We start from the raw sequence: 27,275 nt of genomic DNA on the forward strand, positions 1-27,275 counted from the left end.
CAGCAGTGCAGCCTTCTGAAACTGACCTGGTGTTATTTGCTCAGTGCTCAGAATGTCCAGGTGTTTCTTGAGACTTTTAGTCACTGCTCCAGTTGCTCCCGTGACAACTAGCATGATGGTCACCTTCTTCTCCCAGAAGAACTCCTAACTCTAGCCATAGGTCTTGGTATTTTGTAACCCTTCCCCCCCCTCCCCCCAATTCTGCTTGTATAGTCAGTTTGAGGAGTTTTACTGCAGGACTGACCACATTGTCTGCTTCACCCTTTGTCTTCAAAGTTACCTACTTACCTACTTACCTACTGATCGTTTTGAGTGCCTGCTCTCGTGCAGCCAGAATTAGTCCTTCCAGTTATTTCTTCAAGTGCCCATTTTGGAGCCACTTCCACGTATTTCCACTATCCTCTGTGTCTTTCAAATATTTCCCATGCAAGTGCTTTTGTTTCCAGTTGTCAGTTTTGATTTCATCTTTTGTAACCTTCTTTGGTTTCTGTAACCTGAAATAAATCTGTTTTGTATATTTCAACTAGAAGCTTCTCTTTGTTTTTCTTGGTGTAGACATTCAGTGCTCATTTTTCTTCTTGGACTTCTTGTTTAACAGAGCTCTTTCACCTAATTTTCTTGGTAATTTCTTGAATTGCACCATCATCATCATAATCAAAATGTATATATGCCTTTCTGCCCATAGTCTATGTTTACACAACATCCTATGTGTATTTGTAGGAGGAGAAAAAGGGACACAGCAAATGGTTTTCAATGTTAACTGAAGATATTTTATAACACAGAGAACAGGCAGTGAAATAGGGCTGCCAAATCTGGGTTGAGAAATTCCTGGGCATTTGGGGGTGGAGCCTGGGGAGAGAACGCAGTGAAGCCAACCTCCAAAGCAGCCATTTTCTCCAAGGAAATCTATTTCTGTGGTCTTAAGAGATCCTAGAGATCTCCTGGAGGCTGGCAACCCTCCAATGAAGAGTAGGCAGAGTGATATAATGCATTTTATCTTGGGAACACGTGGCACTAAAAATATCTGGATAAATGAAAAATTACTAAATATTGTTCCTAGGAGAAACTATCTGCAAGCAGACATAGGAGCTGGTGATGGAAACGGCTGATTTAATCTGGATCTAACCTCTCTCTTTGCTTCATACTTGCTGAGTAAGCAGTCGGCAACTGGAGCCAAGGAGTGCCTTTTACCAACTTTGACCAAGGAAGACACAATTAAAAAAAAAAGATTAATGACATTCCGTGGTCTATTTAATTTTACCAAGGCTAAAGTGGCATTATCGGGTCATTGCAGGTACATCATACAGAGATGCACAATACCCAGCTCTAAGGCAACACTGGCCTCTTGGAAGAACATGTAAATGTGATTCCAGCCCAGAGGAACATACAGTAGCAAAAATGCTCAGGAATTGGAAACAGAGAAAGAGGGTAAAGAGGGTTTTAATGCTCATAATTCCTGGTCACAGATCCAGATTTTCCAGACTGACTCCAAAGTTTCACATTTGTGGGTAACAAATGCAGATCAAAACCCAGGGCCATTTCGCACGGCTTCAAAGTAGCAGAATGGTTGCTATTTGGAAACGCTACTAATTTGCCATAACCCACGACGTCGTAGACAATCTGCAACAATCCTGAAACCAATCAGCAAAAAGCGCTTCGTTGTGGCGCTTTCAGGGGAATCCAGAAAAGTGGATTCACCCTCCGGATAGCGATACACTCCTGCAACCAATCTGCAACAGTAGCGCTAAAGACCTGTGCGTTACCATTGTTGCTGGTTCTTCAAAGTCCCTCCCCCTGGCTCTCTCCTCCAAACTTCCGGCGAAGCGATCGCCATTTTTTTTTCTCCGAGCGAGCGGGGATAAACGCACCGGCGAGCCTCTTTCTGTTTAGAGGCTTCCCTGGCTTCAGTCCTTCACCTTTAGTCACTAAGCACAAACCACTGAAAAGCCCGTTTGCTGAAATAAAGTCCCTTTATTTTTTACAAATAAATTCAGCCGAAAATCGGGCCCGTGAGAGGGGGGGGGATTTTTTTTTTATCACTCGAGGCAGCGTGCAAACAATCATACAATCAAACGACAGCTCACATTAGGCAGCTGGATGGGTCTCTCCGTAGCAACGAATCTACCTAGATTCGTTGCTATGGGTCGTTTTTTTTTTTAAAAAAACCTTTCTTAAAGGGAAAGGGGCTGTTTGGGAGCATGCTAACGGCTGCCCATTGGCTGCTTGACGGCCAGGGGCGGGACGAGCTTGGCAATAGCGCTTCCTTTCTAGCGATTTCTGCTGAGACCAGAAGCCTGTGGGAAACGCTAAAAAACGCAACTGATTCCACTACAAAGGCAGGTATGCATAACGACGAATTCCACTATTTTAAATGGCGATTTTTCATTCCGCAAACAATTTGCAACAAAGATCCCTGTGCGAAAAGGCCCCCAGTAAAAGAAGTACGACGTTCTGAAGGACTACAGTTTGGCATCTGATAACATGTAATTAAAACGCTTAAAAATAGACCTTTATATCTATGTTGAAGCATGAGGCAGTGATAAAAGTGCTGCATAGAATGTGTGTGTGTGTGTGTGCGTGCATGTGCGCAGAGAGAGTATGGGCTGCTACATATGCATGGCTCAGGGCCACTTCGCATACACATTCTATGTTAAATAAACCTTTGTTTGTTTTTCAGAATCTCCAAATCCCACAGCTTTGCTTTGTCCAAATCCACCTGAAGGCATGTCAGGATGCTGTGTACAAAGAAAATAAATTGTGGTTAATCATAGGTCCCAGTTGGTATCTTCAGCTCTTCTTGTGGAACACACAGCAACAAAACAAATGACCTCAATTCACTGGACTGATGCTCTTTAAATTACCACGGTGTATATTTAAGATGGTGTAATGCTGGACATGGGAAAGTAACACTCTCCTATCCTTAAACAATAGAAACATTAGAGCTCAACCTTTTTTGCCTTATGAATGCACTGGGAGGGATAAAGCTTTCGCTTGACAGCAGCCCCCTTCCCAGAAGAGCTAATCAGCTGCTATCGCTAAGCACTCGCCATCTGTATGACCTCCAATAACTTATGGCTTGACTGTCTCAGTCCATTTTTGATTGGCTGTGGAAGACGCACTCCTTATTTCTCTGTAGCATCCCTAGAGCCCTTTATCTGAGCAACAGGCATGGGGTGCCGTGAATACCCATGATTTTCTCTTCCCAGAAAGAAACACACTCATGCGCTGTAATGGCTAGGTTTCCTGAACTAACCAGCAGGCTTTGCAAATACAATTGTCCAATCAATGGCAAAAGTAGTAGCTTAATGGATAAAGCTGTGGTTCAACAATGGTCCAGATGTGCTTTAATTCATAACACTGAGGGTTTTTCATCAAGAATGAGGATCATGATGCTCACAATAAGCCAGTAGCACAGGCAATGGGCGAAAGGATTCCAAACCATTAAGTGAGAATCATGTGTCAGTTTTTCTGGACAACAGTTCTGGACATTTAGGGATGGGCAGTCAGAGCTTTACTGATCAAGGTCCACACCCATTAGTTAATATGATAAATGCTTGATATCTGAAATGAATTATTTCTGACATTAGAGGGGGTCTGGAAATCTTCCAGTCTGACAGTAATTCTGGTGCCTTCCTGTCTAGTTCCAGACTCCCAGGAGCAGGAGCTGGCAGGGGCAGGCAAAGAAAAGAATGATTCAGCAGATATCTGCCTGATAGGGGCATCATTTAATAGGAACAGTGAGCCCATCGTCCTGTCAAACAGAATCACTGTGAATGGTATTTCTGTAGACAGAATGCTGCTTTCTGCCATTCATTGCACTGTGTTGCTGGCTTTCTGCTTCTGCATAAGCATAAGGCCCATATCTGCATGAAGTGTCTAATTATTTGGGGCTGCACCTGCTTAAAGAGGCAAAACAATTCCTGGCATACAAGAAGGACAGAACAGAAGAAGGGAGAATGTGGGGGAGCGCCTAGAGACCCCCCCCCCCATAGTTTCATACCCTACAGGGAAAGAAGAAGCAAATGGACCATTTACGCACTGGAGGTTTCATGCCGGGCTGCAGCCTGGAGTTTTAATCATGGCAGGTTGCCCCACGTCTTCCTGCACCCACACAGGGGAGCATTTGGCCTGGTGCTCTTCATCTTTGCACTCCTGCACTCCTGTGCACTTTGCACTCCTGCACAGGAGCTGGGGCAGTGAAGTTCCCAGTATGTAAACAGTCACACGCTGGCACTTGTAGAGCCATGGAAAAGGGGAAGGATAGAGGAAAAGGCCCTCTCTTCTCCATAGCAATAAGAGGGGAGAGGCAGCATCAATTGCCTTCTCCAGCATTCCTGCCTGCACAAAAACCAGAAACAAGTGTTAATTGTATATGCTGGCAAGCAGGCAAAATTACAGGAACCAGGGGGAATAAAGGCTCCCACTAATTCACAGAACTGGAGGAAATAGAAGCAGGGACATGTGGCTTCCTCCACATACTCACTTGAAAGATACAAGAGAGATTGGTGATGATGAAAAACCAGCTCATCTTCATGTGTAAGGGAATGGCTGATTCAGGATTTGAGAGGTCTTGCAGTGATGAAGTTCACGTGTACCCTGTGTGGGGAAAAGTTTCTTTAAAAGTCAAACAGGATGCTGTTGCGTGATAAGGAGATAGGGTGGCCAACTCCAAGTTGGGATATTCCTGGAGATTTGAGGGGTGGAAGATGGAGAAGGCAGAGTTTGAGGAGGGGGGCACGTCCAACAGGCACAGTTCCATAGGCTCCACTCTCCAAAGCATCCGTTTCCTCCAAGGGAACCAGCATTGCTCACTTCCAGTTGAGGGCTGGAGACACCTGGAATTACAGTTGATCTCCAGATGACAAGAAATCAGTTTCCCCAGAGCAGATGGCTGCTTTAGAGGGTGGAGCCTGTGGTATTAAACCGGGCTGAGGTCACTTCCCTTCTCAAACCTCACCCACCCAAAGCTCCACCCCCAAACCTCTGGGAATTTCCCAACCTGGAGTTGGCAACCCTAAGGGGAACTGATCTCTGTAGTTGGGAAATCCATTATTATTCCTGGAGAGCCACTGCTGCCTCTGCTGCAAGCGGGAAGCAGGTAGACAGCTGGGAGAGTGATGGGGGGGGGGGGGCGAAGAGAGAGAGAAAGTGATAGGTGGGGGCAGAAAGAGAGTTCTCCAGTAGTCATGTTGACATGCAGAAACCAGAACTTTGCACTGTGTTAAAAATATGACTGCACCGGGGCATTCCTAAAGACATCACAACACTGGTGACATTATTCATTTTGAGATGACTCCTTGTGTGGGAAGGGCCTTTTCGGTTGGCCTTTGCAAGCTTCTCCACAAGGACAGACATTAATCAAACCAATCTATAATCAGTCCTATGAGTACCACAAGCAGGACAACCTTTTCTTGTGTATCCAAATGGAATTTTGACTGTTAAAGAAAACCCCTTTTACTTAGCAATGACTATTTGGTACGGGTTGCCAAATTCACAATGTACCAGGTCTATTAGCGGTGCTTAATGAGCTTCTGGTGTGAAGTGCAGCATGTTCCACAAGCTTTGGCTCAACGTCTTGCTTAACAGAGCCTGTTAGTGTCACAACTAATATTTGAAGATTGATGCCCACATCGTTATGGGGTTCAAGCTTGATCCAGCAAGCACTGGCCTTCACACATTGAGTGCCAATAATAGTCCCGTTGGTGGGACTAATTATAGGTTTCCTTATACAGGCCAGCTCTTACACAAAATGTTCTGGTTTCATCACTTGGAAAATGGTAGTATAAGCCGAGTGTGATGCTGGCATGTCCCAATGGTGTGCGTGAACATTCAGACAGACCTTAGTAGATTCAAGTGGTTATCCAGGTTTCATGCAAAGGCCCATGTCAGCAAATTTGGGAGGATTTTTTTTAAGGCCCTAGATGACTTAATTGTCCAAGAAGAGTATGCTTACTCCAGGTATTAATAATACCCGTGACTCCTGGATTAATAAAGAGAAATGTGAGCAATAGTAATACATGCATAAAAAATCAGACATACAACTTACCATATGTACACATGTCACTGTATCAGGAGTGGCTCAATGAATAGATGAAATGCCAATTATTCCTACCTGATTTCTGCAGAATATAATGAACTGACATCTCTTTTCTCGCATCTGTGTCAAGCGTGACCTTCTCAAACATGCCCTTTTATGTCAGTAAAAGTATGAAAACTACAGGTAGGTCTCCATATGTGATAACTGTACATGTATACGTTTGTCAATATAGGATCATAAACCATTGACCACATGAGAGCTTTATGATTTTGGGAAGGTTTAGGACTGGAGTCAGGTGAAACATTGAATCAGTTCTTTAGGAAGGTCAAGACTGAAGCAGAGGCCTGGAAACGAGTACAGAAAAAGACAATCGGGGAGTCAGGTATTGGACACAATATGGACACAATATCAGGTATAACTGGGGTTGTGCCAATCTAAATACAGCGAATTGTACTAGAGATAACCAGAGTAAAGGAAAGCTGAGGTCAAGAGCCAGGTTGTCTACCCAGGCAGCAGGTAACAGGAACAGGGAATACAGGGTGGAAAACACCGAAAAGGAACGAGTAAAAGACAAGGTGGGACATTGCTTAGACACAAAGACCTTCTCCTTGCCTAAAACTACTCATAGGATAGAAAAAAACAGTGCATTGCTTGGAGACAATAGAGACAGAAGCTTTCCCAGTTTTCCTTCACTGGCTCACCAGCATTGAAAACAGGACTCATACTGCTATTTGTGTACTAGATAATGATATTACTCCATCATACCACAAAATCTTTACCATGATGTATGATGACACGCTAGTCCTCTGATTGGTCCTCAATAAGAGGTCCCTCACCATCCCCCTAACTCTTCACGACTGAGGCCCAGTCAGATGGCTGGCAACCTCTCCCCCAGGCCTCTCATTGGTCCTCAGTGGAAGGGCCATTCCACACTGAGGGCCAATCAGATGCCACACAGCCTCCCCACCATTGGAAAGCGCTACGGAAGGCCAACTGCATGCACTGTGCCCTTCCTGCTGTTTTTCCTGGCATCCTTGCCACCAAGGGCCAGTGGGGAAGGCCCCCCAGCCCCTGCAAGAAAATGCCTTCTTGATCCCTGACCCACCTGACCCTTCCCCAGCCTCCCTCATGCTTTCACTGCTGAGTTCCTGTGAAGAAGGCCCCCCACCCCCTCCACAGACATGCCACTACACTCCCTGTTCTGCCTTCCCAACTCTCTCCCTACTGTCCTGGCCACCGTGGACAGCCAGCCCACCCCTTAAACAGATGTGCTGCTACTCCTCCTGGCTGCTGGGAAAGCACAGAGATATGTCTCTGCCTGCACTCTATGGTGGCTCCATGGCTCTCTCCAACCTCCTGCCCACCGAGACAGATAGTATTGATCTACCTGCATTTGTCCATAATGCTTTCTACACGGAAAGAGAAGCAATTAAAATGTAATGTTTCAAGTGGCACCCAGAACCCTACAGACACACGCAGAAGAGATGCCATAACAAGTTTTTCATGTTGTTAAACTTTTGATCTGGCAAATATAAGCTGGGAAAGATGCTCTACGTGCTCTCCCACACTTCCACAATTTTTATAGGCCATGGGCATATAGCATGTTGGAATACTCACTATGAAATCCCACAGACAGAATACTCCTGTGTCCAGAGGCATCATAGCCCTCATTTTTCATGCTTGTCTCAGTTTGATAAAGTGCTTGGTGTGAGTTTCCAATTGGAACCACGTTAAGTTCTGGGGCAGTCCCTTGAGTAATCTTCCGATGATGGGTCTGGAGCTGGTCTTGATTTGGCTTCTGAAAATAAAATAAAAAAATTAAAACAAACCAAGGGGAAAATACAGTGGTTTCAAAACCCAAGTGAAATCCTGTTGCATTGTTAAAAGGGTTCCATGTCAGCAGCATCTATTTTTTTTCTCCTCTCCCAGTAAAGTAATCCATACAGCTACTTGTAATAGTTTCACCTGTGAATTTAGGCTGTCTGGATGGATAGATAATAGTTTGTAGCATGAACTTGAATCCTCTGATAGTTCCACACATGGTAGGAGTTTCCATCAGCAAAACAGAACTCTTTGCCTTTACCCTCCATTGCAGCCTCAAAATGGCTCCCAAATGCTACTCTAAGGGGACAGAAAACCACCAAGAATCTCAAAGGGGGAGGGCGGAGGCAAAAATCCAATGACAGACATTTTCTACAGGCTCCAAATCTATCGTTTAGCAAACTGTGAAGATGATCCCCCTGTATTGGCCCAGATGACTCCATCTTTGCTCTTACTTGCCCTAGGTCTTGTGAGATGACAGAATTAGCTGCTCTCAAAAGAATTTCCCCACTTTCATGCTTGTTAGTTAGCACTTATCTTCAAGACCTGGATTGTTTCTTCCCCCCACTGGAAGCCAGGTGCATGATCAATGTGTCTGGGATAGCTCGATTAACCATTCTTTCATCTCACTGCCAGCATTTAGGCCAGGGGTGGCCCAACTGTAGATGACCAGCAACTACAATTACCCTAAGCCTCTGCCAGTCTTGAGGTTTAGCTAAGTTTTGCTATGCATGTCTGTGTATCTTGAGGCCCAGCTGATTGAAGCTTAGCCATGAATCTGCTTTGATAACTCTGATGTGTTATGAAAACTCTTCTTGTAAATAATCCTGGCTCTCTCATATCCATTCCTTGGTACCTTCTGTGAACCCATGGGGCTCCTGGCCAGGGTCCATAATACCTCCATCAATGGAAAATGATATATATTTCAACCCTATGGGCATGCATGACCCAAGGCTGCCCTTGAGAATGGTAAGAAGTTGATTACTTTAATCCCTAACCTGCAGTGTCATCCTGAACAGGATTACACCTTTCTAAATCTGTTGATGTCAAGGGGTTTAGAAGGGTCTAATGCTGCTTTGTGTGGCATTGCCAGTCTCTTGATGAAATTAACTTTTGGTCATTGTAGAAGCTGCCAAAACCTTGTCTGTTCTTCCTCCTCTTCCATGATGGATCAATGCCAATATATATGAAGCATCTTGCAAGGCAGGATAGTGGTGTGGGATGTTCACAGAATCTGTGGCTGTGGCATCTGCTTGGCATGCAGAAGTTCCCAGGTTCAATCTCTGGCATCACTAGGTACAAAGGACCAGGCCATAGGTGATCTGAAAGACCTCAGTCTGAGACTCAAGAGAGCTACTGGCAGTCTGAGTAGATAATACTGACCTCAATGGACCAATGGTCTGATCCAGAATAAGAAATCTTCATATAAGACAAGGGAGTGCTTTGCACTCCCTTCCTCTGTAACCACACTATAATGACCAAGTCACAGTTTGGGGATGTGCAAGTATAGAACAAACATGCACATCACATCTGAAGGACTAAAAAATGCAATCTTTTAAAAAATGATGCATAGATGCTGCTCATAATTAGCAAGCTAATTACAACCTAAGACACGGGGTGTTTGCCTGCTACTGAAAGAAAACAGACAGAACTTATTTTGATTTATTTATATTTATACTTGTTGACCACCACTCCCAGGTCTAGTTGGCTCATGGTGGTTTACATAAAAATCTAAAAAACAATACACAAAGATCCAAGATGGCGGCAAAAATCCCGATCTACAGGATATCCTGAGTCCCACCCTCCCCGACCCCCATGCATATAGCTGCCTTCCAGGGGGGTGATTACAAGTGATATCTGGCCAAACAGCCTTACCAGACCTGTATAGGGAGGGAGCCACTCTTCCAAAGCAGGCCTCAACCAAACGCCTGCTGGAAGAGCTCCATTTTGCAGGCCCTGCAGAATGCTGACAGCTCCATCAGGATCCTCAGCCATGGCCCTGGTTGAGGCCAGGCATACCTCCCAGGGGCCAGGGACATCAAGCAGATTCCTACCTGCAGAACGGAGAGCCCTCCGAGGGGCATAAGGAGACAAGCGGCCCCTCAGATTTGTGGGCCTTAAAGGTAAGAACCAAAATCATCAACCTGATGGTGAGGGGTTTGGAGACCAAGACGTATGAAGAAAGGTTGGGGGAGCTTGGTCTGTTTAGCCTGGAGAGGAGACGACTGAGAGGGGATTTGATAACCATCTTCAAGTATTTAAAAGGCTGCCATATAGAGGATGGAGCAGAGTTGTTATCTCTTGCCCCGGAGGGGTTGACCAGAACGAATGGGATAAAATTAATTCAAAAGAAATTGAGTCTAAACATCCGGAAAAAGTTCCTGACAATTAGAGCAGTTTCTCAGTTGAACAGGCTTCCTCGGGAGATGTTGGGCTCTCCATCTTTGGAAATTTTTAAACAGAGGCTGGATAGCCATCTGACGGAGAGGCTGATTGTGTGAAGGCTTAAGGGGATGGCAGGTTACAGTGGATGAGCAATACGGTTGTGAGTGTCCTGCATAGTGCAGGGGGTTGGACTAGATGACCCATGAGGTCCTTTCCAACTCTATCATTCTATGGTTCTATAATCCAGCATTTTGTACCAAGTCAGAGACAAGGCAAGACCCAAGTAGAGCGAGTTACAGAAGTCTAATCTGGAAGTGACCATTGCATGGACGGTTACAGTAAGGAAGGTGTGAGATACCTTGAAGAAACTTGACTATGGAGTGGGATGTTTGGACAGAGAAACCTTTGTCCTAGGTTCATGTCCAAATAGCAACGCAGCCACATTTAAGCAAGTCTGAAGTAAAAGCCATTAGGCGATGCCAGGGCTTTTACACAGAAACACATAGTAAAAACTTAACCTGATAAAGAAACATGTTGCTCTTGGGTCAATTAAGACACTTGGATCAGGGACACATATTCCAGAAATTTCCAAGTAATAAAAAAGGATTTGGCTTCCTTTTGTTCTCCTCGTATGCCTGGGGAGTGACTAGGAGCCAAGGCAACAAAGAAGGGGGAGAGGGAATATGTCTGGCCTAAAATCAGCAAGGATGATTTATTGTGAAGACCCTTTTTACACTCTGTTTCAAAAATAGCAAGTCTATTTTTGAAGCACCATTTCCACTATGCTGAAAGCGATATTTGTTATAATTAAACAGGATTCAGGCCCTTTGAGTAAAGCAAAGAGTTGTCTAATTCTGCCAAATAGTGCTCTGGGCCAAAAAAGGCTTATGCTGTGACAGTCTAATTAGTTTTTAAGGTGCTGCAGGACTCTTTGTTATTAAGAGATAGCCAGTAATATGATAGGGGAATTGAAACAATGAGATGGATCCCCTTGATTATTTCCTTTGATTGAAGAAGAAGAAGATTTGGTTTTATACCCTGCTTTTCACTACCTGAAGGAGTCTCAAAGTGGCTTACAATCACTGGTTACAATTCTCCAGTTCCTCTCTTAAATCCCTCCTCATAGTATTCCTGGGAGAGGGTGTCTCTATCCTTCATGAACAACATATACAGGGAATACTTGGGCAAGAGGGAGGGAAAGGCAAAGAAATGGTGTGAACCATCTTCACACAACTGATTTATTGACACCTCAATTTTCTCCTCCAAAAGGGCTTACAGCATTGTACATTGTATTCCAACATGGTACTCCCTTCAACAAAAGGATAGGCCACAAATACCCAATGAGCTACCATGATAGAGTGAGGATTCAAACCTAGGCCAACACTCTCACCACTGCCTCATGGTCTGTCATACACACACACACAAACCACCAGTGTCTTATAGGGGGTTTACATTGACGAGGTGAAGTTACACAATGAGATTAATGGAAAAGGAAGAACTGTTATGTAGGTTTTCTAGATCTCAGGTTAACATTCTCACCACCGCACCACACTCTCTCTATTTAGGGCTTAAAAGTAAAGAAATATGTTTTCTTTCCAGAAAGAGATTGGTAGCCGGTGAAGTTCTTTATGTATTGGCAAGATATGTTTCTTATAATCGGTACCTCCTAACCATCTGGCAGAGACATTTTGAATCAACTAAAGTTTCTGAACAGTTTTTAAAAAGAAGTCCCATGTACAGTGTATAGCTGTAATTTAACTCAGATGTGCTCATTATATGGATAATGGTGATGGAATCTCATTTTAAAGAGAGAGACTGCAGCTGGTACAGCAACCAAAGCATTACAAGACATTGAGGAAACTTGAACATTCCCAGATCTTAAAAAATTGTCCAAATGGAACCCCCTCCTTTACCTCCTGTGTAACATAGCACAGAGATGTTTTGTAAGCCAGCATGGTACAATAGTAAGGATGTCAGAGAGAGTAATCTGGCTTCATGTGTCTGTATTACCTCAATTGTTAACCAATAATGCTCTGGCCTTATCTAGACAAAGGGGCTTTTTGCACGCCTTCAAAATAGCACAATGGTTGCCAATTGAAAACGCTACTGATTTGCTGTTTTGCACAACGTCGTCGACAATCTGCCACACACCTGAAACCAATCTGCAAAAAGCGCTTCCTTGTAGCGCTTTCAGGGAAATCCCCAAAAGTGGATTCACCCTCCAGAAAGCGATACACTCCTGCAACCAATCTGCAACACTAGCGAAAAAGACCTGTGCGTTAACATTGTTGCGGTTTCTACAAAGTCCCTCCCCCTGGCTCTCTTCTCTGATCTTCCGGCGAAGCGATCGCCATTTTTTTTTCTCCGAGCAAGCGGGGATAAACGCACCAGCGAGCCTCTTTCTGTTTAGAGGCTTCCCTGGCTTCAGTCCCTCCCCTTTAGTCACTAAGCACAAACCACAGAAAAGCCCGTTTGCTGATGTATTTTCCCTTTATTTTTTACACATTCATTCAGCCGAAAATCGGGCCCGTGAGAGGGGGGGGGGTTTCACTTGGAGGAAGCGTGGCAACGATCAAACGACAGCTCAAACACACTAGGCAGCTGGATGGGTCTCTCCGTTGCAACGAATCTACACAGATTCGTTGCAATGGGTCTGTTTTTTTTTTTTTTTAAACCTTTCTTAAAGGGAAAGGGGCTGTTTGGGAGCATGCTAACGGCTGCCCATTGGCTGCTTGACGGCCAGGGGCGGGACGAGCTTGGCAATAGCGCTTCCTTTCTAGCGATTTCTGCCGAGACCGGAAGCCTGTGGGAAACGCTACAAAACGCAACTGGATTCCACTACAAAGGCAGGTATGCATAACGACGAATTCCACTATTTTAAATGGCGATTTTTCATTCAGTGACCAATTTGCTACAAAGATCCCGGTGCGTAAAGCCCCAAAGAGTTGATTGGCCTTAATCCAGCCCATAGTTCAGAACATCCAGCATCAAGTCTGATTCAGGTGAAAAGAAAAAAGAGTGGGTTTTCATTGTCAATAATGATGACTCATTGTGACACAGTTATGTCTCCCAGAAGTTTAATCAGCTATAAATAGCATGGGAAACTAGATAGAGCTTCCTGGGATTCCGTATTAAAGGTGTCAAGGAACTGAGCAGCAGATTCCAGCAGATCAATAATCAGCCAGCCAGGAATGGAACCCCCCTGAATATGGGGATCCTGAGAACCATTCTACACAGTCATGGTTGAAGGTATCAAAAGCTGCCAAGAAGACCAAGAGAACTAAAAGAGTCACACTTCCCTCTCTTTCTCCCACCTTCATTCATTCATCATGGTCATGAGATTCATGCTCACAATATTTATTATTACTCCACTGTTACTGTATATTTATTTATTTACACCCTGCAGTTTCAGTTCCTGAACTAGATCTGAAGCCGGACTGGAATAAATCTAGATCATTTATCTGATAGTCAGGAGTTACTTCAACACTATCACTGCCTTGCATAACAAATTCGCTTAGATATCTATTGTGCCTGTTCTTAAAAGAAAGGCAGGTTTCGGAGTTTCAAAACAAAACCCTTTAAATCCCAGGTGCCCTCTCCATCCTCACTTCATACTGCTCCCCTGGTATTTCTGGGATCTAAGGGAGAGGAAGATGGAAGTGAGATGGCTGGAGCGAGTGTGGAGGAAGAATTGCAACGAAGCAGCAAGAACATTTTATTGCACACTTCCAAAAGCCTATGAGATGGCTAGGGCAGCTAAACCTGAGCTTTAGGCCACCTCTACTGTGTCTGTGAGCTCTTGCCTGGCCAAATTATTTAGGGTAGTTCAATAACTGACTGTCCTTGAGGAAGGATGCCAAAATAGTAGTCAGTTGGCTCTTGGCTGTAAGGCACTATTGAGCTTTTTAGCAGGCAAGGTCTTGCTGCTCTGCCGGGACCTTCCTGCCACCTTTAAAATAGAGAGGGAAATAGAGGCCTCTTGGCCATCTCGGTGGGATGGCTTCAGATGGCTTTCCAGTATCAAAGTGGATGCATTGCTGGGGTCAGTGAGGGCAACTACTTACCTCCTTGATCCCTGTCCGTCTTGGTTGCTCAAGATGAGGGACCAATGGATAGGAGGCCCTCTGGGAGAGATCATCAGTCTCTCCCTGTCTATAGGGGAGTTTTCAGAGGTGCTGAAGGAGGCAGTGGTTTGCCCCTTACTGAAAAGTCCATTGCTGGACTTGCAGGACCTAGCCAACTTGTTTTTCAGGGCAAGGTGGTTGAAAAGGCTGTGGGGGACCAGCTCCTGGCATACTTTGATGAAGCTTCAGAGCTCGACCCATACTAGTTGGGTATCCATCCTGGCCATGGAATGGTGACAGTGTTGGTCGCCTTGGTGGATGACCTCTGGTGCCAGCTGGATCAGGGTTGTTCAGCCATCCTCTTGATGCTCGATCTGTTGGCCGCGTTTGATGTCGTTGACCACAAGCTGTTGGCCCACTGCCTCACTGGGGTTGGGATTCCAGGGATGGCCCTTCAATGGCTGTGCTCCTTTGTGCAGAACTGGACAAAGGGGGTGGCAGTGGGAAAGAAACTTTCACACCCTTATTGACTCCACTGTAGGGCCCCACAGAGGGAAGTACATTGGCCCTTTAAAATTTAATAGGAAATAATATGACTCAGTCTCTGATCTCCAGAGTCTACATCCACACACACAGAAAAAGCAGTGCTTCAAATTTTAAAGGGTACATGTGCGTCTGGGGGAGCTCAAAACAATGGATGGTAGACCAGATCTCTGGAGTCCAGTTTCCAGGTCTACCACCCATTATTTTCAAAGGGCACTAAACCTGATCTTCAGAGTTCTGGCCCCAGGTCCTATGCAATACAATGTCCCTTTAAAGTTTAATGGGCCCATATTTTCAATAGGAACTAGACCCACCAGACTCTGGAGATCAGGGCTGATTCTGCACTTGGTTTTTTTTCCATTGTTGATCCTGCTGAATTCAGATCCATTTGAACTCAGGTCTTTCTCCTTGCTTTCCCCCCCAAATTGAAACTGAAAACATTCTGCACTTGATTGGGGAAGGTCGGAGGGGCAGAGGGTGGGTGAGGGGTCAAGTCCAGCCAGCATTAAAGGAGTGTGCTTTATTTCTGAATCTGAAAATATGTACCTGATATGAAATCCTGAACCAGTAACACACTTTTGAAAATTTCTCAAGAAAAATATGCCCTTTGCGGAATCTCAGGGGGAAAAAATTAATATGAACATTTTGAAAGTACACATTCCTAAATTTCTTCTCAGTCAACTTTCTCTCCAGATTTTGGAGTTACAAATTATTGGCTCCTGTGCCAGGGATCCTGCACTGTTTTGTGTTAATTTCTGTGCTTGGCATAAGGCGCCCCAGATTGCATAGTTTACTGCCGTTTTCCGTTTCTTCAGCTCATCCTTTCCGCATTGTCTTCATTATCAATGCAACTGATAAAGCATTGAAAAAAATGACTTTGAGCTTCTTTTTGTGCATTAATTTACAAATGCACAGGCACACATTTACCACATATCCATGCACAAAAAGAGCATTGATGCAACAATTGTGATCACATTTAAGACTGTTTTGTTAGCAAGTGTTTTATCAATATGCACATGTGCATTAGTAACACAGACATGGGAAATGACTTAAATGAAAGCTGTGACACACTGCAGATTCTCAGTTCCACAATTATGAGCTGAAGAATTGGTGCATGCAAGTGTGAATCAGCTACGGGGCTTGGAGGGTCAAAACTCTGCCAGTGAGAGACCAAAGCCATTCCACATGACATGTGTGACATGCAAAAATACATGTGATGTGCTCCTAGCAATCTGCTCGATCAAGAGCTGAAATGGTGTGGCCTGCATCAACTGGACTATCTGAACAGATAGAAAGCAAGTAGCGAGACGTCACACCCGCATGCAGTTCGCTTTCAAGTTCTTACTAAACCTGGCTGCCACTGACGCAGTTCATACACAATATGAAAGCATGGTTTATTTTAACGATGATTAGTTTGTGAAAATAGGACTCAGCTCGTAGACAAGCATCCAAATCCTGGTTTGTCTCAATAAATATTGGCTTCATTTCTTCTCTGTTGTTTGGGAGGAACTGCCAGAGAACAGTCTAGAAATGTCTTATTCCAATGACGGTCTGTATTCAGACAGCATGTGAAACCATAGTGATACTAACTGTGGATAATACAGCAACACTTTAGATCTTGGCTTGACAGACCCCACCTCATCAAAATGAGTGGATAGGCCTGCATTCAGACTATCACAGTACCAACCGTTAATTTAATGAAGCCAGGGCTTTGCAAGCTATCTGAGCTGGGCCTCAGTGGTGGTTCTTCTCTGATTCAACAGACAGTCGAAATTGCCAGTTCTGTCAATTTCACTTATTCTTTTCAGTTGAAAGACCATAGCTTTCCAAAGTGTCCTACAGACCACATGTGGGATTTAATATTTTGTCCTTAGTGAGTAGTGGTTTATCTGTTGGGGTGGGGCGGGGGCAGAGAGTGGGCAGCTGATTTTAACAAAGGTTCCTCCTAAATTTTGCCTGCAGATAATTGTATGAAATATCTTTAAAATTCAAAGTAAAAAATATTCTGTAAAACTAGGGCCATTTGACAGGTCAAAGACACATACTGACCTAGAGTGCATAGACAATGTTAATGTGTGCTGTTCATCAAGCAGCAGCAGCAGCAGAAGAGCTGGTTCTTATATGCTGCTTTTCTCTACCTGAAGAAGTTTCAAAGTAGCTTACAGTCACCTTCCCTTTCCTCTCCCCACAACAGACACCCTGTGAGGTGGGTGAGGCTGAGAGAGCGCTGATATTACTGCTCAGTCAGAACAGCTTTATCAGTGCTGTGGCAAGCCCAAGGCCACCCAGCTGGCTGCATGTGGAGAGTGCAGAATCAAACCCGGCTCACCCAATTAGAAATCTGCACTCCTAACCACTACATCAAGCTGGCAAGGTGTTGTACCCCAATTGGAAAACGAGGGCTGATGAGGAATCTCCATTGAACCGGCAAATATAAGACTGGGGACTAGAGATGCCACCATATTTCATGTAAAATGTAATTGAGTTACATGTTTTGAGTTACATGTTGATACATTCTTACTTAGGAGAAAAATGCAAAGGAAACACAATGGAAATTTCTCATAAGGCTCCTGTGATTCCCAGTTTTTAATGCATATGCAAAGACGTCTTTATACTAAAGCAAAAGAAAGTCATTGGAGACAGAAGAAGAAATCCAAGTGACAATGAAATTTCTTGTGAATAAATAAAAGGAGGAAGCAAGCCCTAGAGCCTCCACATTCCAGAGCTACACCAGCAGGAGGATGGGAGAAAGCTTCATCTCTGAATTTAAAAACAAACTAACTAAAAAAAGAAATTCCGTACCATAAAGAATCTTGTGTTTCTCCAGAACCACTAAATGCCCTCAACAAGAGTCCCATGGGGACCAAACTATGTTGAAATAACCACATTGCACTGTGTCAAAAACAAGCATTGTGCCCTAGAAACTGTCACATTGTCCTGGTGTCATGCCTGCATAGCCACATCCCAACACTCCCCAAATGATGGTCTGCATCATTTTATGTCCTTCTCATAAAGGTTCAATTGAGCCTGACCATAGGTAGGTTTGGGAACATTGTGCACTGGACAGAACATTTCCAAAATCAGGGATGCTATTTGTCAACATTTTGTATGGTTTTTATAGCTAACAGCCCACACAGTATGGGCTCTCAGCCCAGCAGCCATGTCGCTCATACTTTTTGTGCCGTGCTGTGTTTATCAAGGTGGTGGAGAGAGTGGGCAGTGGAGGACATGCTAAATTGAGTAGAGTAAATAGAAGTTTAGTGGGCAATGTTTAGATGGGAATCTAAAGGCTGGCAAAGTTCAGCATGGTATAAACACTTTGAGATGAGCCACTCACACAATGTGGGAAGGTTTGCTCATGCAGTTGAATCATTTTCACTTGCCAAAGCCTCCAGTATCCATCTGGATCCAACTATCTATTCTTTCCCCAATGATACATACAAATGTCCCCTAATGTGGTGTTCTAATCCCTTAATACGCTTAATTACCATATTGTAGTCATTCAGTTGGGCGGTTAAAAGAGTTAAAGTTATGAGCTCCCCCCCCCAATTCCCTATGTCATTTACAAATTTAAATAGTGATTTTAATCTGTTTCATTGATAATGCTCTTTCATCTAGCACTGTAACAATATTCTGTGTTAGTAAACCCAGCATAATACATGAAAAGTGTTGTGTGAAATATTAGCTGATTGATAGTAAAATCTACTGGGAATCTTTCAGCATTGTTACTGAGCAGCTAAGAGTATACCAATCTTCAGTTGGCCATTGTGAGGTGCAGGATATCTTGCTTTCTGTAGTTTCGCCTAAACTACTATTCAGAGGAAGAGAAAGGAAGCAAATGGTTTACTGCAAGCTTCTTCTGGGAGCCCATAGACGTTCTTGTAGCCTGGCTTAAGGTAGGCTAGATATTTCCAGCATATTTCCTTTTCAACAACAGACGACTATAAAAACTGTATTCCTTCTGTCTTATATAATTTCCAGCACACTATTGGGGCCTGTAATCATCAAGATATCTAATTCTAACCTGGCCAAATCTGTGATTACTTAAATCCAGAGATATGGGCCATGAACAGACCAGACAGATCCTTATGTAAGCCTGCAAAAACCCCTAAATTTGCAGAAAATCAGAATCCAACTGCCTATTATTTCCTCAGTTATACATACACATCTTCTTTTAACGTGGAGTTCTAATCCCTTATTATACTTAAGTACAATACTGTATCTATTCAGACAGTACGGTATAGTGATTAGAGTTTCAGACTAGGATTTGGAACATACAAGTTCAACACTCCACTGTGCCATGGAAGCTCACTGGGTGTTCTTGGGCTAGTCATACACACTCAGCCTAACCCACTTCACAGAGCTGCTGTGAAGTTGGAAGTGAATGATGTAAGCTTCTTTAGATCCCCTTTGTGGAAAAAGGCAGTAAATAAATGAAAGAAATATAAAATAAAGCCAAAGCTGGAAGAGGGCAGATAAAAGGTTCGTGGGTTGCAGGTAAAAAAGAGAGAAGGGAACAGGAACAGGGAGGATATGGGGGCTTCCAGGAGGAGAAAAAAAAGTGTGATGAGGGGGATACAGGGAAAGCAAGGTGTTTTCTGCCTGTCCTTATAGGTTACCTACCAGCAGCTGACACCACACAGGTGGGCCAGCCCAGCAGTTGGTACTACCCAACTGAGCTACAGGACTCCCTGGTAGAGGTTGCCAGGGAAGGGAAAGGGAGCTGGAGATGGGGGTGGAGATACAGGTTTGTTGGCTGGCAGATGGGAAGGACAGAATGAGGCAGGAAAAGGGGGAAAGGCTTTGGGGGCTACCAGGAAATGAAAATAGAAATTGTGCGGGAGGGGGAAATGGATGATTCCTGCATATCTGTTAGGGCGAAGTACAGCTTTTAATTCAGCCAAAATGACTGGACGATTAAAAAAAATATTCCTTCAGAAAACTGCAGATGTGTTTTTGTCCTTATTTATTTCAATTTTATTCACAATTACATTTCTATATTGCTGCTCCCAGTGTAGCTGGCTTGTGGTGGTTCATGATAAAAACATACCATAAAAACATACAATCAACATTAAAACATCATAATACCCTAAATAACAGCTCCCAAACACCTAGACTTAAAATGGCGATTTAAAAACCACAGCTCCTCCCCCAACACCTCAACAGGTTCAAATCCCCACTTGGTAATAAAACGACCTAGAATACCTTTGGCTCATCACTCTCACCCCAACCTACCACACAGAGTTGTGGTGAAGATAAAATAGAGAAGGGAGAAGCAGGTACATTTACTTGAGCTCCTTGGAGGGAGGTGAGGATAAAAATTACTCAATAAACGGACCAGATCCATCTCATACGGCATCTATTCCTTAGAAGTATAGAGCCTCTGACATGGTCTCGTTTTATTTCATATCTGAACCGATATAGTTCTGATTATTATGTGTACTTTAAAAAAAACAACTAATGTAGTGGCCATCTTGAGATATTATTGGGGAAATCAAACTGATGTAGGATAGGTAATAGGATATGATATAGTCATTGGAACTTGTTGCTATTATGAGTCCAACTTAAAGAAAGCATTTTTGCCTTCCTTGAATCAACTGCCAATTTCATGTGGTGATCATGAGGTATGTTCTTATATTAACAGGAAAAAACTATTAAGGCTGATGTTTTGTTTCTCTGTTGGAGTACTTACTGTCCCGTTCTGTTTGTGGCAGTTCATTTATGTTTTTAAATATCTAATTCATCTAATCCGTGTGACATGCTGGCAATTATTAAATGGGTGCTGTGGGGAAAAAAAGCAAATGGAAAATTCCCTAGAACATGCTGGAACATTAGTTTCAGATGCTGAGTCTGCTGTTTCCCTGCCCCCAACCCCATCCTAGCTTCTCATGCTTCGGCTCTACTTCACAGCTGATGTCTAATTTTGCTCCATGATCTCAGTTTTTTCCCCCCATTTTGCAGACAGATGCAAGTGAAATGCTTAGCATCTCTGCTATTTCCTTCTCTTCTGTCTCCAATTGTACTCTTTCATTCTTAATGCAAAACATAATTTTCTCTAAGAGTGATGGGCTATACACAACTCAGACACATTCACTCATAGAAAGTACATCTGAGTACAAAGGATGTTCTCCGTAGGAGGCAGCTAGTGTTAATTTTACTTGTTCTCTGCACAATTCTATTACCACAGCTTGTTTTAAAGCTTTTTTAATGAATGACTCCATGCTTGTTCTTTGAGTGGAGCGAATGCCACACAGAATTTAAAACTGGGGAATAAAAATAGGTGGCTGTTCGGTAAAACCAGTATTCTGAAATGTGGTACCTTACTTGCATATACTGTGGAACAGTGATGCTCGGGAGGGAGGGAGGGAGGGAGGGAGAATATAAATATTTGGCGACTCTATTTCTGAAGGGAAGATGTTCTTTTTACTAAGGCTGCTAACTGGACAGGGGGGAAATATCCTGTCTCTTTAATAAAAGTTGAATGGCAGTACAATTACAACCCAATTACAACCCAATTCTGGGCAGAAGTCAGTCCCATAGAAAGCAATGAAACATATTCCCAAGTAAATGTGTTTAGAATTGTTCCCTTAGTCATATGCTGCATTACGCACACAGATATACAAGCAAAGGTTTGTGTTAAGTAACATGATCTTATCATTTCATGTTGGTTGGCTTCTTATCATGACTGCCGCCAATAAACTAGCCAAGCTTTTCTAAGCAGCACTAATATGCACATAGGGTTTTTTCACACTGAAAAGCTTTTCCCGTGAAAAAGAACTCATCTGACGTTAAAACTGTTTGGGAAACTTGGGACTAATAAATCTCTGTACATCTATAAAAGCTTGTTGCCATTTTGTCCAGCTTGAGCAGATGTGTTTCCAAGGAACACCACAAGAATGAGGACCTCTTATCCCGTCTTCCAGGCTCTTGACTCTCACTTTTTTAAAATGATCCCACTGCGTTCCCATATCCTTAGTATTCCCACCAGCTTCTCCACCAACCACTTCCATGCATGCCAACTTCTGAAAATCCAAAAAAAAAAGAGGACTATCTCAAGCCCTCCTTTTAACCTTGACCTCCCACAATGAGACTCATGGTGATTAAAAGCAAATAAGAACATCCAGACTGATAGTTTGTCTTTTCATTCATACGTCCCACAGGCTGGTTCACACAAGCCAAGACAAGCTTGCTGTATGTAGGATCTCCTGAGTATAATGCGGGTACATATTCATTCTATGTCCATTTAAAATCACCGCAGATTCGCTGCAAAGTAAAACAATCACGTTTCACAATATCCTTACTCAGGCTACATGGCATAGAGAAATGGGATTGTCTAAGAAAACATATAGCCTTTGAGCTATGTAGACCTGTATGCTGATGCAATTTCTTTTTAAACTCCTTCTATGTTTTCTGGGAGGGCCATACACTTTAGTCTTCATTGCCTCCCTCAGCATTAGAGATGGGCATGAACTGGGACAAAGCAGTTTGGTTTGTGGCTGAATCATGAACTGAACTCTGAACCGAACTGAACCAGTAGGCTCATTTATGAACTATATCAGTTTGTGTGGTTTGTGGCTATGCAAACCCCTTTAAATTTTAAAGGGACTGCAAATGAGGGTGAAAAAGAGCTGCATGGCACGCAACTGTTTTGCACTGTCTCCCCACAACAGGCACCTTGTGGGGTAGGTTGGGCTGAGAGACCTCTAAAAGAACAGCTATGTGAGAATAGCCCTATGAGAACTGTGACTATCCCAAAGTCACCGAAGTGGATGGATGCGGAATCAAACCCGGGGCCATTCCGCACGACTTAAATGTAGCCAAAGTCTTACCTTTCGTAAACACTATTAATTTAACTGCTACACTTCTGAGCACATGTGCATTCTCAAAATAGCGGTAGAAAGAATGTCCCTCCCTCGCTCTCACCCCTAAGCTTCCGGAGACGCGATCGCCTTTTTTTTTTCTTTAGACCGACGAAAGCAACGAACAAGCGAGACTTCTCCGGCTAAAGTCCCTCCACAGAAGTGATTAAAAGTTAAACAAAGCTCCCTATTGCAAGTGTCTTTAAAGTTTCCAAGCACAATACAGCCCTCTGTTCGACACTGTGAATTCAGTCATATCCTTGGATAATGTTAGTCCCCCTGGAGCGATGACTGGCCCCCCAGGGGGGATACGGGGGAGGACCTGATAGTATTTCTCCGGACTTTAGCCCAGCCTCAACCATAAGCCTGGCAGAAGAGCTCCGTCTTGCAGGCACTGCAGAACTCAGTGAGCTCCATCAGAGCCCTCTTCTGGAAGCTCATTCCACCTGGTTGAGGCCAGGTGCACCTCCAGGGGGCCCAGGACCACCAGCATAAGGAGGCAGTCTCCCATAGAGACTGAAGAAATTCATAGAGTATCATGCAACACCCCTCTCCCCCCTCCCCAGGATTACCATGCACAAGGAGAATATCCTGACAAAATACAAGCAAATATGCAGTGTGAATTAATAGTGAGGATATCATGCTCAGATTCTCTTTAGCCATCATGATGTATACCTATTTATTCAAGCAGTGTGGGAGGTGTGTGTAAACCTAAAGCTTCCCTGTTGTGTATTAAAAAACTGCAGCACAGAAACAGCAAGGAAAACTTTGGCCCTTGCCATTCATCATTTTGGCCCTTCTCAACCACAGATGAGCCAATGCAATTTCATTCTATGTGAAACATTCTTAGTAGAACACTCATACTTACGAGCAGATTGTAAAGCATGCTTTTGGTCGTTATTGAGTTATGTACGGGATGGCTCATAATTCAGGGGTAGCACATATTTGTTGCAAGCAAAACTTCCTAGGCTAATCCCTAACCTCTTCAGTTAAGTGATCTGGGAGAACATTGTGAAATACTATGACTCCAGCTCTGGAGAGCTCTTACCATTAAGTACTAGGCTCGATGGTCTAATTTAATATAAAGCAACCTCATATACATTTGATCCTTGCAGCATATGAAAGTAAGTAAGGATTCAAACCTGGCTAAATTACAGCAGCAATAATTCCAATGTTGTTTATTGAGACTGGTATGATTAGAATAATCATTTTTTCCCATCCCTAATCTATCAAGTATTTTTTTTAAAACAAAGCAATTTATAGAAAGGTTTAAGGCTGGCGAACTTGGACTCCAGACAAACAGCACTGAATGTTTAAATGGTACTTTAAAAAAGATTTCCTTAAACCCCCACCCCCTTGAAACAGACTTGGATCATTAATCTGTTCCTATTGTTTCCAGTTGGCCACTGGATGGCTCAGCGGGAAATTACATTGTAAGAGAGTATTCTGGTCTTGGGAACATTACAAAGCAGAAATGGAGCATTTCCAAACCCTGTCATTTTCTAATGCCAACTGTAATGCCCAGTGGACCAACAAAGGTTTTTTTTGTTGCTAACATCTATCAATGTACCTTTGCTGAAGGCCAATGGAATGAGCTTGACACCCCATGCCATGTTCCATAATGTTCCTCATCTTCTTATGAAAGAGCAAACCTTTCAGGTTCAATTCCTATGCTGCTGTGTTCTGTTTCCTTCCACTAGTATCCACCGTATTAGATATGGCAGCTTGGGATGTGTGCAAAGGATTGATGGTATATCTCACAAAGCATCATTCATTGCAATACATGAACCTGCCAGATATATGAAGATCCTTCCTCTGTTAGCAAAGATAAACAAACAGCAAAAGCACCATCTTTCAACTATAGCATTGCATTCTTAAAGGCTAAATATCTGGGGAAATTTTTTTCAGTTTCAACAGCTGAATTTCTCTAAACAAAACACTGACCGATTCTGCATGGAGGGGCAGTGGAAGTGGCAATTTTGTGTTAGGGTTGAGCCATGGCTGCCCCCTCCCACAAGAGGCCAAAAGCATTCCTGGCCATGCCTCAGAACCCTGAGATGGTCAGGCATCCCTGCCTTTGCTTGGCTACCTGGTTGCCAATTGTGCCCCAGAGTTCATCAAGATGACTCCTGGGGAGAGGGGAGCCACTGTGTCATCTGCATGATGGATTTGGAGGATCTGGAGGATCTGCCTCTGGATTGGGGGGTGACCAGAATGGTCCACAAGCGCGGAAGGGCCAGGATGTGCTGTAGCTGTCACCACACTCCCTGGGGCCTGGGGCCGATGCTTGTAGGTAGTTGTGCTCAACAGGTGTTGGGCAGGTTGGTTAGGTAGGCAGGTAGAAAATTAGTTAGGTTGGTAGGTAGATAGCTGGGAAGTCAGAGCACCTGACCCAGGACACAGGCAGCATGTTGGGCGGTACACCCCATCCAGGCCCCACCAAGCTTGTGGACCCTCATGGTCATATGTGTGGGTACCACTTGGCTGCCATGGGGGCACCTGATGCCCATTTCCGTCATCATCTATTAAGTCCACAGGAAACCTTGCTCCTCTCTAAAACTATTACAAGCTGGATGCAGAATTTAGGCCAAAAACAATGTTAGAGGGATGGGAACAACTTTTTTTTGGGGGGGGGGGGGGAATTAAACTAACAAAAAACAAACAAACTATGACATGGGAAGGTGGGTGTGTGGATGATCACTTCCCAGGGCCAAAGGGGAAAAGAGTAGATACTGTACAAGACCCAGAAACCATGTCCACAATGAGATGATATAATCAGGGGGCTCCACAGTGAATTTCACACGTATAACACCCCAGGAAACAGCAAAACAGTTAACAAACTCAAGCGAACCCAAAGGTTCATGAACACAGGGGGCTCAATGCAAGTTTGGGTTCATGGTTTATGACGTCCCCCTGACCCGCAACTACCCACAAATCGAACGAACTTCCAATTTCCAGGTTTGTGTCTAGCTCTAGTGAGTAGTGAGTGAAGATGTATAAATAGTGCTAAAGGAAAGAGGGTTCCAATCTCAATGGGAGCCTCCGGGAGCTGCTATTTCACCAAAGGGGAAAATGTTCTAGGGTGCCATTCGTGGATCTTCTAGCATCTGGATCTTCTAGCATCTGTTTGAGAGACAGGTAGACAGAGTGGCTTCAAGCATAGATGGTTGGCTATTACAGTATTGTTGCACTGTATCTATCATTCACATCCTGGAGTGTTTTGTCCACACAGGAAAATCCAATTGTACATAATTGGTATTGCTCAATGACAGTTCAAGTTCCATCCAAGTGTGGCTGCAGCCAAAGATACGATTGTTGTACGTTTTTGCCCTGGGGAAGCATCTCAGATTGTTCAGCTGCTCTGAAAGCATAATAAATCTAACCCTCAATCCTTTGTATCTGCATTGATGGATCCAAGAATTTCATAGAGCGATCTATTTCTATTTGAATTATTATAACAGAAATCTGTGCTATGCAAACAAAGTCACATTCCCTAAATTAATGAGACAAACAAAAATCCTTTTGCAGTAGCATGAATGAGATATGCTATATTAGCAGCTCCAGTTTCATAAGGCATGAAATCTTGGGAGCCATTTGATCGCCTACACAGGCCTTGCCATCTATGAAAAACATACAATGATCTTTCTAACTCAACCCCTGGAGCCACATGGCCCCTGTTCTGCTGTCAGCTGATCCTGGGCTAGATCTAGCTTCAGCATCAGAAAACAGCAGAGGAAAAATGAGAAAAGATACATTTAGGGTAGCTTCTCTTCATTAGCAGGTTGTTTCACTAATGGCACGGCTGTTCATCGTACATGCTGCCTGTGAAATTGTGAATGATGTAAGTTCTCCAGAAAAACTCACCAACGTGAGAAGGGCTTTAAGTTAATCTTGGTGTCATGTTGTGACTTGCATCATCTGGGTGCAAATGCCAACGAGTGCGTGGAGTTACTTTTTCCACAACCGCCAGGAATCCACTGAATTCTATTAAAGTTTCACTGCCGTAAAAAAAAACGTTAAGTGATAGGAGCATGAAGGCCCTCACTGCGACCAGCTATAGGCCTATAAATAGCAAGGGTCTGTCATCAGATCATTCCCCATGAATCTTGTTAGAGGGTCATTAATCAGCTTCCCAGGCTACGTTGCTCACCTCATAATTTAGCAATCTCTTTCCAAAAGACAGTTTCTTCTAAAGAAGCTTGAAAAGCATAGAAAGGTCATGGATTCTTCCGCCACAGCATCCTTCTACTCCCGTGCATCTTGCCGTCATAATAAAAGAAGAGAGGCCAATTAAGGATTGCCATTTATTTATTAAAACATTAATACCCCTGACTTTCCTGCGTGGTTCAAGGTGGCTTACCAGCACTAATAAAAGAAAGATCAGTTATCCTCCCCCACCCCCCCAAAAAAGCCTGTTGCTCAGAACTCGTTAAAGGCCCTGGCAAATAAAACAGACTTACAGTATCTCCTAAAGCAGGGGTCTCCAACAGGTATCTAAAGAGGAACTGCTTGTTGGCATCTGCGGAACAGCTTGGGCAAATCAAAAATAGATTTTTTAAAAACAAG

The 27,275-nt window shown here is 43.7% G+C and overlaps 2 long non-coding RNA genes across 2 annotated transcripts; both read right to left on the reverse strand.

The window, feature by feature from the left end:
* Positions 1-2,381: 2,381 nt before the first annotated feature.
* LOC143831090 (uncharacterized) lies at positions 2,382-4,867 on the reverse strand. The gene is made up of 3 exons (XR_013228704.1): positions 4,484-4,867; positions 4,040-4,338; positions 2,382-2,735 (listed from the first exon to the last, which is right to left on the reverse strand). It is a non-coding gene; the product is annotated as an uncharacterized LOC143831090 (long non-coding RNA).
* A 556-nt stretch (positions 4,868-5,423) lies between these two features.
* On the reverse strand, positions 5,424-26,693 carry LOC143831092 (uncharacterized). Its single transcript, XR_013228706.1, has 3 exons — positions 26,574-26,693; positions 7,655-7,835; positions 5,424-6,381 (listed from the first exon to the last, which is right to left on the reverse strand). It is a non-coding gene; the product is annotated as an uncharacterized LOC143831092 (long non-coding RNA).
* Positions 26,694-27,275: the final 582 nt, after the last annotated feature.

This window comes from Paroedura picta, chromosome 3, assembly GCF_049243985.1.
Source record: "Paroedura picta isolate Pp20150507F chromosome 3, Ppicta_v3.0, whole genome shotgun sequence".
Lineage (NCBI taxonomy): Eukaryota > Metazoa > Chordata > Lepidosauria > Squamata > Gekkonidae > Paroedura > Paroedura picta.